This window comes from Urocitellus parryii, chromosome 10 (assembly GCF_045843805.1).
Source record: "Urocitellus parryii isolate mUroPar1 chromosome 10, mUroPar1.hap1, whole genome shotgun sequence".
NCBI lineage: Eukaryota > Metazoa > Chordata > Mammalia > Rodentia > Sciuridae > Urocitellus > Urocitellus parryii.
Window position 1 is genome coordinate 74,084,549 of NC_135540.1, and position 14,300 is coordinate 74,098,848.

Consider the following 14,300-nt stretch of genomic DNA (forward strand, 5'->3'; position numbering starts at 1 on the left):
GCACATTTATATCCTGACAGAGACACCTATCAATGGAGAAAACTGTATTTTAGTAACTATATAATGAATAAGAATAATAAATAGATGCCCCTCTAGTAGATCTAGGAAGAGACTACAAAGTCAATTTATTTCAATTCAGTATTTTCTTTGTTGAAGAAAACAAATTGCATAAACATGAAACTTGTATTTCCTTGAGCTACACCAGTTTTATGGGTAAAAATGTAATTCTATTAATTATAGTAAATTATGTAGTTTTTCTATCTGATACATAGACAATATATATAACACATATATGTACATGTACTACTTGGTGATTTTCATTACTGTTTATATCTCATGTTTACATTTCTGGACATCTTCAGGTATCTACTGTGATCTCACAAATATGTCCTTTGAACCTATAGCTCACTCTGTAAAGACATCTTTCTGGCTGCTGCTGGTACTCACAGACCCATTAGGCATAGCCATAGGGTACCACCACTGAGTGCTGATGCCCTCAGATGTGCTAAGGTGGAACCATAGTTTGTGGGACCTTCAGAGGTGGGAGAGTATCTCTGTCATACATTGGGTTTTTCTTTATCGTGTGGCTACCAAAAATGGTGCTGCCTTGATTTGAAAGGTTTTGGTGAAGAGGTGACGACGACGATGATGATGATGATGATGATGATTATAATGACAATGATGACGGTGTGTGTGTGTGTGTGTGTGTGTGTGTGTGCATGCACAATTACATATAACTAGAATTGAGATATGAGTCAATCAGTCAAAGCAGATGGCTCACGAGGAACACTGTGTTTTCTCCTGCAATGGCTAAAGTTTTCTTGTTGGACGAAATCATGCATATTCTTTGGCTATATTCCTCCCCAAGGGATTCCTTCTCAGGCCCTTCTCCAATTTAGACATGTCTCAAGTCCAGAAATGAACCTCTGAGATAAAAGCTAAGGGTTCTGGCTAAATGAGGAATCTTAAAATGAAAAACAACAGAGAAAAGAGGAAGTATAGAAGAAGGGAAAATAGAAGAAAAAGGAAAAATAAGTAATGAGAATAAAAACAGAGAAGCATAGATTCAAAGCCAACAGTAGCATAGTCTCTCATTCAGTTTCTCTCCTTTCATCTATTTCTGTCTTTCATTAATTCTTGGACTCTTTGATGTTTCTTAGTTTAGTATTTAATATTTCCCTTCTATTGACATCAAAGTCTGGTAATTCTTGTCAAATGGGATCAATTAGATCCCATCAAAACATTTATGTTTTACACTTCAGACAGTAAATGCAATTATCATGGTTCAAATGAAATTTCATTTTAAGCAATGACTTTCTTATAGGCATCCAGCTTGATTCTCTGAGAGAATGCCAGAAGTAGTGTACCCTTTTTTATTGCTGAAGAGAGAGAGGCTCTTTTATGACTCTTTCCAATTCTCTGTGCATCCTGCTTTATGCCATAATATTTTTGTTGGTGGTTGGCTTCATCTTTATAATTTCCCATGGCATGTTTTTTTCCTGGAACATAACTTGCCATTTTAGCCTGCTTAAGCAGATAGTTTTTACAGATGTTCCAGGGTTGTCAGCAAAGACTGTGAGCTACTGAAATGGGCAGGACTGCACAACCTTATGTGAGGCAAGAGCCAGATGTGAGGCAAGCCCCAGATGCTGGGACACCAGGAAATTTTCAAGGCTAGAATGGCTTTCTATTCTTAAAGAGTAGATGTGTTCATTTGCATATGCTGATGGTCTGCGCTGCAGGGTCAACATTGGCTGTATGTAGTAAAATTAAGAAGGCTGTAGAAAATTTCTCTTGTCATCATTAAAACTTGCTGAAAAAAGACAATCTACAGGTTCAATGCAATCCCTGAAAAATTCCAATGCCACCTTTCATGGGAAAAAACAACCCTAAAATTTATATGAAATGACAAATAACTCCAAATAGCCAAAGCAATATTGAGCAAGATCAAAACTGGAGGTCTCATAGAATTTCATTTCAAAATACTGTATACTTCAAAGTCATGGTAATCAAAACAGTATGGTACCAGCATAAAAATAGACATAAACTAATGGAACAGAATTAGATCTATGCTTCTACAGTCAATTAATATTTGACAAAGGTGCCAAGAACATTTAATGGGAGCACTAGTTTTTGTTTACAATCCCAGCAGCTCTGGAGGCTGAGGCAGGAGGATTTCAAGTTCAAACCAGTCTCAGCAACTTAGAGAGGCCCTAAGCATCTTAGCAAGAAATTGTCTCAAAATAAAAATAAAAAATAAAAAGAGCTGGTATATTGTTTAATAAACACTCCTATGTTCAATCCTTGGTACCATAAGTAAATAAATAAATAAATAAATAAACAAAGAAACAAACAAATAAATAAATAAAACAAAAAAGAACACCCAATGGGGATTATTTCTTCAACAAATAATTTTGGGAAAACTGGATATCCACATGCAGAAGAATGAACTTGGACACCTAGACCATATTAAAAAATCAACTCAGAATGGATTAAAATCTGCTGAATAATTTTAGGTAGTCCATTTTAAAAACTGAGATAATTATCTTCATATGTAGTTGTAATAAATAATACAGTGATGTCTTTTACTCTTTTGTTTACTTTTCTCCAATGCAACAGCTATATTAACAACTGAAATATTGACATTAATACAATTTCCAATCTTATTCAGATTTCCTCATTTACTTGTACATGTGTGTTTGTATTTTTCCACACAGCTCTTTTTATTTTATTTATTTTTTATCCACACAGTTTTACCTTCTTGAAGATTTTTGTGTATCCACCACCATAATCAAAGATATGAAGAGTTCCAACACCATGAGGATTCTTCCCCTTCTCCTTTTATAGTCACATCCATCTCCTTTCTCCCTCAGCACCTCTTTAAAGAACAAATCTGTTCCCTCACTTCTATAATTGTGTCATTTCAATAGCATCATACATGGTATACATTTTAAAAAATACACTTTGAGCAGCTTGAGTCCATAGCAAAACTGAGCAGAGTACAGGTTCCCATATACTCTCTGTCCCCATTCACCCTCTCCCAGCTTCCCAGCCTTTCACACTATTCACTTTCCTCTTTACAGTAGAACAGTTTTTACAATCTATGAATCTATGAACCCACATTAACACATTATCACCCAAACTCTATGGTTTGCATTAGGGTTAATTCTTGGTGTTTTACATTTTATGGGTTTTGACAAATATATAATATCATGTATCTACCATTAAAAATATATATTTTTAAAAATCTGTATATCCTTTGGTGAAAGTCTCTTCACATCCTTTGCTCATTTTCTATTTGGTGTGCTTGCTTTTACATGATTGAATTTTGCATGTTCTCTATATGTAGATAATGGTCCTTTGCTGAGTACATGTTTTGCAGATATTTCTCCCAGTTTATAGCTTGTCTTTTCATTTTCTTCATAGTGGCTTTTATAGTTAACATTTTAAAATTTTGGTGATGTCCAACTCACCAGTTTTCTTTTATGGGTTGTGCTTTTAGCATCAATTCTAAGAACTCTGCCTAGTTCTAGATACCAAAGAATTTCTCCCCATGCATTTTTTTTTCCTAAAGGTTTATCATCTTAGATTTTATATTTAAGTCTACAATCCATTTGGGTTAATTTTTGTATAAGATATAGATTTAGCTCACGATTATTATTTTGCTATTGGATATCTGGTAGCTGCAGAACCATTTATTAAAAGTCTAGCCCTCCTTCATTGAATTGCTTTTGTACCTTTGTCAAAAGTCAGTAAAACATATTTGTATGGGCCTATTTTTAGGTCCTCTATTTTGTTTCATTGACCTGTGTGTCTGTTTAGTAATTAAATTTGATGAGTTCATGTACTTTAAATAAATTTGCTATGACTTATTTTAAGATAAGTAGTTTATGGCATTCCAGGGATTTTTTGATTTCAAAAACTAAACTATTGGGGCTGGGGTAATGGTTCAGCAGTAGAGCGCTTGCCTAGCATGTGCGAGGCCCTGGGTTCCATCCACAGCACCACATAAAAATAAATAAATAAAATAAAGGTATTGTGTCCAACTAAAACTAAAAAATAAATATTAAAAAAACTAAACTGTTGACTATAAAAGGTGAGATAATGAGCATAACCAAGGTCTATTGGGAACATATTATTTACCAGGTACTATTCGGAGTACTTTCCTTGTATTATTTAATTTGCATAAAAACCCTAAGAGTGTTAGGCACTATCCTTATTTTATAGATGAAGAAATTGAAGCACAGAAGGGTTAAATGTCATATAGCTGTTAAATTAGAATTTGCAGTATGACTCTAGAGGCAGAACTATCAGTCAGAATGCTAGTCAAGTTCTTATAGAAGTGTGCATATTTATTTCTATTAGGAATCTGGGCTGGGTGTAGTAGCGCACACCTGTAATCCTAGTGGCTCACAGGCTGAGACAGGAGGATCGCAAGTTCAAAGCCAACCTCAGCAATGGTGAGGAGCTATGCAACTCAGTGAGACAGGTTATAAAATACAAAATAGGACTGGGGATGTGGCTCAGTGGTTAAGTGCCACCGAGTTCAATCTCCAGTAACCCCCCACCCCCCCAAAAAAAAGGAACACAAATGAATGCTCCTAATACAGATACCTACTGTTCCTCTTGTTCCTTATGGAGCTGTCACCTAAGATTTGATCAGTGCTGCCTGGGAGATTTAAGAGCCACCCATCCAGAGGAGAAACCTTAGGATCTCTCTCTGTCTTTTAAAGGACTAGGATGGGGTTGGGGACAGCTCCATGTTCTTCCTGTAAAGGCACTGTTACCTGTGCCACAGCCCCACATATCTACATGTAAGTTTTGGTTGTGTTTTGGGCTCTGACCTACCATATAAAGTTTCCAAGTATTACAGGATAATATTTAATTAAGAAAATCCTTTTCACATTATCACTTTCTTAGAAATTGAATTTATAGTGTAGCATCATTTTCTCCTTTATTATCCAATAAGGGGAGGAGGATCCACTCACTTTTGAACTTGTCTGGTGTATATATATTTCACACAGACTTTTTTTTCTCTCTCAGAAGTGATGACGAAGGGGCAGTTCTCCTCAGATTAAAGGGAATGTAGAAAACCCTCTGTTACTCAGTAGAGAGGGACAAGAAAGAAAGAATGGAGTTAAATAAATAACTAAATAAGAGTGTGTTCTTTCTTTCTTCCCATGGGTATATCCTTCTTTTATTCTTCAAGGGACCAAAACAACATAGCACTGATATGGTGGGAGAGCAGACCTGGTTGAGGAAGGTGTCTAGGCCTGAAGTGCTAAACTGAGAAAGCAACCTAACCTCATCAGACTTCTTGTGGGGACATGGACTGCTAGTATTTATAGCCTGGAAGAACTCCATGGTTGGACTGAGGAGGGGGTAGGGTGTGGGGTTCAGAGATGCTAGGAATAATATAGAAAAAGAGCTGTATTTCAACAGGTAACAGTGTATTTCAACAGGACACTTAGGGGATCATGTGAAATGAGGAACATTTTCAAAATAGGGTACATCAAATGTCCCTTACACTAGTGCCAGGATGATAAGTAAGTTCCCCCAGAATTTACGTTAAGAAGAAAAAGAGCCAGGTGCATGATGTACTTCTGTAATCTTAGTGGCTCTGGATGCTGAGGCAGGAGGATCATGAGTTCAAAGCCAGCCTCAGCAACTTAGTGGGGCCCTAAGCAACTCAGAGAGAACCTATCTATAAATAAAATACAAAAAAGGGGCTGGAATGTGACTCAGAGGTGAAGGGCCCCTGAGTTCAATCCCCAGTACCAAAAAATATAAATAAATAAATAAATAAATAAGGGAGAATGTAAATAAGTGGCCCTTGAGACCAAAGACAAATCTGAAGGAGCCTAAATTAATGATTGAAACACTCTAAATGGAGAAGTTGCCTTTGTTTTTTTTATTTTGTCTTGTTTTGCTACATACAATAAAGGATATCCCCAAACAGAATAACATTAGTAATAAAAATAAATTTACAGCTAGGCAGGGTGGGTCATTCCTGTATTCCCAGTGACTAGGGAGCCTGAAGAGGGTGGATCACAATTTCAAAGCCAGCTGTAGCAATTTAGTGAGACCCTGAACAACTTAGTCAGACTCAAGTCTCAAAAAATAAAAAGGGATAGGGATGTGGCTCAATGGTTAATCAAGCTTGGGTTTAATCCCTGGTAACAACAAAAACAAAAAGAAAAAAATTTGCATTAAAATTTTTTTTGGTGCATTTGAATATGAGGATGCAAATTTTACTCTGATGGATCTAGGTTAATCTTTTAACCTGCCTTTTTATGTATTTTGTAATTACTTTGAAGATTGGTTGTCATTGACTTCAAACTTTCCAGACCTGATGACCTCTCTGTTGTTCTTATCCCATGTTATTTCCATTCTGTTCTTGAGATTATCTTCCTACAGATTTCTTCTCACCCTTGCTTGCTATATGTTGCTGTCATCTGAGCCTGGAAGGCTGAGTTGCTTAGGGTAGGATTGAGAGAGAGGAGATCCAGGCTGAAGATCATCATGGGACTGAACTCCAATATTCAAATCATCCCTGGGTCTGCTTTGATTATTTTCTTTATTCTTTTGATTTTACTGTCTTTGAAATGTCTATAAGTTTTAATTATTTTATTACAATGGATTAGTCACTTCCCTAACTCCAACCTCAAACCTACAAAAATTTCTTAATGAAAGCCACCTGACTTATAGAGAACAGACATAAAATGCTTTTTGGATAAATGAATAGCTGGAGGTATAAGAGGAAGTAATAGAGAGCTCCTCTCTTGAGGGATTGATCAGAGTCAAGTTTTTGTCACAGTTTTGACATTCTGGTGAGAATCATTCTGTGTAAATGTTACTTATGAAAAGCATCTCATCCACAGGTGTATGGAGGCAGAAAAAAAAGGTGGGAAGCTTTGCATTCTGGAGAAGAAAGTTTCCTATATAGGCTTGCTTCTTGACTCATTGACTTATTGAAAGGAACAGGACTAGTCTAAAAATGAAAGTAGATCCAAAATATTAGGAATATAAAAACAATGCTTCTCAACTTTTTATCCTCAGTATCAACCAGGGAAGGGGAAGACAAATATGTACATCTGCCCTCATCCAGTGGTGTGGATTGGGAATCCAGTATATTATAAGCTTAAAGTTTATAATTAATTTAAATGTAAATTCCATTTGGTTCTTGTATTTGTTTTAATATGAGTCTTCTACTTGAACCTTCTAAATGCATGGCCTGCCTTTTCCTCCTCGATTCTGTGTATCCACTGGCCCACGGCTTCCCGGCAGCTGCTCTGTATTTTCCATGCTTCCGCCTACGGAAGCACTAAACTCCAGGTTACAGCCCAGTTACAGAGAGATCTCTCATGGTAGCAGATCTCTTTAAGAGAACACTTACAGAAAGAAAGACAGCTGGAGGCCATAAGCGCTGGTAATGTGGAGTAGGTGGGGAGAATTTGGCATAATGATGGGAGAGGTTTTACCTTTTTTCTTTAGCCAGTCCTGGTGTCTTAGACTTTAGGGCAGCAGTGATTTTGATTAATATGAGCCATAACTTTTTCCTTCAATAATTTTAAATTGTTCCATCTTCCTGTTAAGAAACGGCCAGCAAGAGACAATCTGATCTTGCTGGATAGCCTGCATATTCTACCCCAAACCACAGCTGCAAATGTAGGTGCAATATTACCATCTGCTTCAATATTGATTCCATGGTCCCCGATGACCAAAAGTCACAAATCTGCTGCTTTTTTAGTAAGGGTGATGTTCCTTGCAGTGCCCCTCATCTTTGCTCTTTGTACAATCCCATTTTGTAAAGAAGTGTTGAGTTGGAGCAATAGAAGCTTTGAATATGTGGTCAATCTGACATACAGATTTTTATCACAGTTACATTGTTTGCTAAAGTTCATTTTAAGGTACTCTGAGATGTGATTAATTTTTTTTCAGGGGGAGGATCCTAGGGATTATATTTAGAGGCACTGGGCCACTGAGCCTCATCCCCAACCCTATTTTGTATTTTATTTAGAGACAGGGTCTAATTGAGTTGCTTAGCACCTTGCTTTTGCTGAGGCTGGCTTTGAACTCATGATTCTCTTCCCTCACTCTCCTGAGCTGCTGGAATTATAGGCATGCACTATGTCAGGCTGGGATGAGATTAAGTTTAAGGGCAATACAGGATGCTGTCCATTGAATTTAGAGGCCTTGTGGGATAAATGACCCTGACTGTTTTCTTATTACAAAGGGATTTTTTTTAAATATAAAATAGAAGCAGTTAACAGTATAATAGCATAGTATCTTACTGTTATTGAGGCATAAACTATGTTGGGAGTCATGCTATAGGATAAATGGGGTTACTGCAACACAGTTCAAGCTAATAAAATAAGAGACATGTTAGATTCTGTCTATTTGAACTCTTCTATGCATCACAAGAATGCTCTTGCCTCTTGGAGATAAGGTTCTATTATTCACCTATTATCTGTTTATCTATCTCTCAGTCTATTTGTCCATCAGTCTCTCTGTCCACCCATCCATTCCATCCACCTATCCTCTCTCTTTCAAACTCTTTCAGATCTTCCCAGCCATAATTTGCAACTTTCTTTAACTTATATTCTATAACATCTTCAGGAATCATTTTGCAACTGATCTTATAATGTCATTATTTAAAAATATTTAGATTCTGTATTGCATAGCAAATAAATGTTCTTCCTAACATATTATAAATCTTCACAGAAAAGGGATTATGATTTCCTTTTTGTATTACCCAAAGCTCCTAATGTAGTTCTCAAAGAATATTTGTTGTTCAGTTATAAAGCCATGTTTAGAAAATACAAATAGAAAGCCAAAACTTTTAACATTTACTCCAGGAGCCAGGTGTATGAAAATTATTTTTCTTTTTTAATATTTATTTTTTAGTTGTAGTTGGACACAATACCTTTATTTTTTAAATTTTAATTATTTATTTATTTTTAAAAAAATATTTATTATTTTTTTTAGATGGACACAATATCTTTATTTTATTTTTATGTGGTGCTGAGGATTGAACCCAGGGCCTTGCACGTGCTAGGCGAGTACTCTATCGTTGAGCCACAACTCCAGCCTGCAAATTATTTTTCTACTCATGAATAGCTGCTTATACCAATTCTTTTCATAAACATTATTGAAAATTTAGTTTTTAAGGCATCACTATGTATGATGGAAGGGAGGATGGCTAAGCTCTGAGTTTAATGAGGGAAGAGAGGTATACAACAGCTAACTACAGTTTTAATTTGCAAAGTGTGTTCTAGCAACCAGCAGCCTTGGCACTACTGTAGTCTACAGTGAGAACTGCTGCATTGGAATTAGCATTTTAGCAAGGTCTCAGGTGATTTATATGCATGTTAAAGTTTGAGATGGACTGGACTAGAGCACGTCCTCCCAAATCACTCTTTTTCCTTCTTATGAACTGGTATTCAACAGATTGTATCATAGGGGAACAAAAAAGTGACACAGAACTAATGTCTACTTAGCATCTACCTTGAAATACAGAAAACCCAGAGTTTTCTTTCAGTCTTCCCCTACTAACAGATTCTCTGTTACAATCAGGCTCATGGTTACAAGAGTTATGGACTCATATAAATTCTTCATTCACTGTAATTGCTATTTAGCCATATGCCTGTAGCCATATGCCTGTAGCAGTGTTGACTCCAGGGGAACAGCAGTTAAAGTGCCTGTTTTTGGTCACATTCCCACTTAATGCTACACTCCTGAACAGGACCATGCATTACCACTTGGGGCAGGTGCAGGACTGATGGGGATGAAGCACTAGTGTGGTACCTCTATCTATTTGTAATGCTAGGAATATTTCATATCCTAATGAATGACCTTACTGGCTGCTAATGCATGATAGAAAGCATTAATTTGATCCAGTTTTTACTGAGTACTGATGATTTCTGACAGGAATAGGAATAGAGGATGAGATAAGACATTCTCTTAACTAGATTTAAACAAAGGACGGTATCTTCATTTCCATAAAACAAGTTGACATGTGGCATTAAATTCATTGCTGTTATCTGTCTGAGGCTTTTCTAGGAAGAATAATGAATGCTAAACTTTATTAGAAATATGGCTCAATCTTAATATCGCAAATGTGTTGGTAGACCAGAGGGAATGTAATTGTTTTATCAGAATGACTTTGGTTGGTGAAAGTATAATTAATGGAAGAGATAGCTTATGCCATCAAAATTCTTCATTTAGGCTTTGAAAGTCTAACAAAAATCTAATCATGAAATATACGACGAATAAACCATAGTTCAGAAAGTAAAAGAGATTAAAGAAAAAATGAGGCAACTTCGTGTTAAGTAAGATGGATAGCATATATGCATTCACTACCAATTCCACCAAAGGCTCCCTAAAATGACAATATAGAGATATCAAAAAAGCCATAATAAGCTCCAAGGACAAAAATACCATGAGAGGAGAAAAGAATACAACATAATTTGCAATTTATACGGGGGAAAACAGATGGTTCTGACTTTCTATGGCTGTGTAAGAGACTCAAACAATACTTATTGTATTATAATTTACAAATTTTGTGGTAAAAAAATTGGGGCAAGGTTTAACTGGGAAAATCTTCCACTCCCTATGCATTGACTGTGGTTGCTGGGCTGATCTGGGAGGTCCAGGATGCCTTTACTCACACCCTTTAATAGAAAGTCTGAGCTCAACTAGATACTCTTTCTCTCTCCCTGCAGGGCTTCACTGTTCCTCTCCTGCAGTGAGGCTGGACTGCGTACCTGAGAGCTCAGGGTTCCTGGAATGAGAGTCCAAGATATAGGCCTGCGTCTAAGCATTGGCACAGCTCCGTTTCTGCCATATTTTATTAGTCAAATTAGTAGTCTCAATAGAACAAATAGGACTGAAATTCACAGCCATCTGTATTCTATCACCCAGATGGATAAACAGCAGCATAATTAGAAGGCCAAAGGAAGTTCAAATCCAAGCTAGTAGTGAGAGAAATGTTAGGGGTCAGCTAAGTCCTGCCACAGAGCTCCTTAGAGGCTTAGAAATTTTACATACTTCTAAAAAGTGTGGTGGTGGGGGTACAGGTAGGGCTAAAACCAGAATTGCTTGAAAGTCTATATGAAAGCATTTGATTCTGTGACCCTTCCCATAGTTTGTTAGGCCACTTGTCCATGTTGATAGGAAAGTACAGGTTTAATGTCTAGAGAGGTTAGCAAAGCTGCTTTTGACCTGGGGCATAACTGAAAGCAGGTAAATCACATAGAAAACAAAGATATTAAATAAAAATGTACATATAGCTATGAAATCCTTTCCTCTCATTTCCTAATTGGCTCAGACTCTTAGGTAAGAACTAGAGAGTACCTCTCTGGTAAAATTAACCAGTCTGAGAGGAAATAACTACAGATGCTGACAGTTGGGGTGCCCAGTGAAGTGGCGCTATCACCTCCAACTTCTATGGCACCCTCAACAACTCTCATCTACACACACAGTGTCTACTCAGGCTTTAGGGTCTCATTTCTAATGTGAGCAATGCATCATTAGATATTTGAAAAAACTTCTTAACATAGAGAAACCAAATCAAATAAGTAAAGAGTAAGAAGATTGTAAAGCTTCCTGTGATAGCACACGCCCATAGTCCCAGATATTTGGAGGCTGAGGTTGGATAATCACTTGACTCTTGAACTCACCAAGAGTTTAAGACCAGCCCAGGCAACACAGCAAGATGCTGTCTCAAAGGAAAAAGGAAAGAAAAGTAAATTGTATAGAAAAAAGTAAAGTAAAAAAAATATAATATCCCCAAATATATGAGAAATAAATTACATAAATGAAATACACAAAAGAACACACTAAGGGAACATTGAATAAATATACTAGAGTTCTTGAAAATAAAATTTTAGGATCAGAAATGAAGAATTCAGTAGAATTTTTGAAAGCTATATTTGAGGAAATTTCAATTAAACCAACCAAAGAGATGAAAATAGTAGAAATTACAAGAAAATTAGAAAGTAAGTTTAGGAGGTTTCCCAACTAGATGATAGGATAAACAGAATGGAGGAACAGAAAGGAACAGGCAATGGGAGACATAAATCAGGAAAACATTCCAGACCTGAAGGCTAAAAGTCTAGACTGATAGGGAGCACAGAGCAAAGGATGCAGAAAGTTTCCACATTATGATACATCATGATGAAATTTCAGGGCCCTTGGGATGAAGAGAAACTCCCCCCAAAAGACTGAGGACTCAAAATTACACACATTCTCTTAGGGACACTGGATGTTAAAGGATAATTGGTGTGCTCAAAATTCTAATGGAAATGATCTCCCACCTGGAATTCCCAGCATAGTGCTTCTCCCTGGTTAAAGTGTGATGGCATATACTCAGGGCCCCTAAAGTTTGTTTTCTCTTCACTATGCATTCCACTCTCTCAACTAGACTCTACAATTCCAAGGGACACAATTTTAAATTTTAATTTTCCCACATAGTGTCTGCAATAAAGTAGGTATTTATGAGTGGTATTTATGAATATCTGGATTCGGCTCTACTTTAGGTCATTTGAGATACTACAATAATGTTGCCCTGATATATGAAAGTAGCTTATTTCTTTTGTTGACATAGTTCTTGATACAGTGTCTATTATTTATTCTCAAAAATTTCCTCACAATCTGTATCTATTAAGGGAGGAAAAAAACCTTTTATTATTCTTCCATTTGGTCCAACAGTCTAAAGGATTCCATAGCTTGAATATTTAGGAAAAGGAGTAGATATGTTGCTCACATTGTTGTAACAAAATATTTTCAGAGCCATTTATGGTGAGGTTGATTTAATAACACCAAGTAGCAATAAATTCAAGACAAAATTTAAATATCTTCCTCTTGTAATTACTATCCAGACCAGTAACCGGGTGCTTAATTATGCCTAGCATTATTGCTGGTAATAAAGTATTTATTACTACCACTGAATAGGAGCTGTAATGAACAAGGGGACAGGCTGATTGATTGGCATTGTGGAGGAAGGTGGCTCCCGATCCTACTAATAATGGCTTCAGGGGAACTCAGGAAGCTGTGTGAAGACCTGGAAGCCAGAAAGGACTTTTTAATCTAGAATCTCCAAGATTAGCAGGGATCAACAGGGACAGGAAAGTGAAAGTCAACTTGAATCAGATGTAGAAATATTTTGGTACTTGAAAGAGAATGAAAGTGAACTTCAGAATGACAGAAAGAAAAACTGAGCAGAAATAGAATCAAAGAATATAAGAAGTTGCTTCCTACCAAATGCACACCTATTTGTTTTTATTCTGCATGCATGTAACAGTAACTGTGTATATTTTTTTTCTGTTTTCAGCAAGGCTATTTATGTTTTCTTATTTGCTTTTAAAAAGACTGACTTGGGAGGGTTGGGATATTTGATTTCTTATTATGGTAACTACTATATATGTGGAAAAAATTTCATAACACTAATAAGAGTCCCAAAGAGAGCCTGCTGTGACTTTACACATCTTAATTAACATGCATATGATGGAGGTTTTTATTACTTATACTCTCAAGGGCGGTGCCAAGGTTGATTGCTACCAATGTGTGTTCACCCTTGGGCTAATCACTGAGAAATGTAGTTCTGGGAGTTATCTAAGTGCAAAGACAGCGACATGAAGGACCATGAAGCATGAATGTCTTTTGGTAGAGATGCCAATGATTCCTTCTCTACTCACATCCTGAGGCATTCCAGCTTCTCTTATCCCCAGAATGGGTAGCACTCTGTAACATATGACTTAGTTCTCCATGCTATGGCTGATTGGACCATGGATGGATATCTGACCCAAGCTAAGCCTACAATTTGGAGTTGGAATATTGAAGCTTGATTCAATTAACAGTATAGGCACTGGACTCATGAGCTCACACAAACTTGAAAGCTGTATCCTTGTTTGTCACATAGAGTCACAGAGAGAAGCAACACAGGAAGAAAGACTAGGCTACTGCTTATGTGATGAGAAGCATGATGGTGACTGGGTTTTAAAGCCAGTTCTCACTCATGGAGGCCTGACTGTACTTAGGTACTTTGGGGATAACTTAAAATACCTTCTACTTCCCTTAGTGAGATTCTGCCCTTACAATAGACAGTTAATATTTATTATTCCTTTCAGTTTTTCTGATCCAGCAATAAGTTTGACACACCTAAGACCAGTTAATACCTGGATATGGAATAATTTCAATTCTTTATAACCAGTTTCACCAATTCTTGGATTTTATCTGTCTCCTTTACAAGATTATGAACTCCCTGAATTTTTAAACAAGGAATCTACCCCGGTTTGTTT

General features: G+C 36.7%; 1 pseudogene; it reads left to right on the forward strand.

Moving 5' to 3' along the window:
• LOC144257168 (small ubiquitin-related modifier 3 pseudogene) overlaps positions 1-14,300 on the forward strand; it is a 67,197-nt pseudogene that overhangs the window by 30,924 nt on the left and 21,973 nt on the right.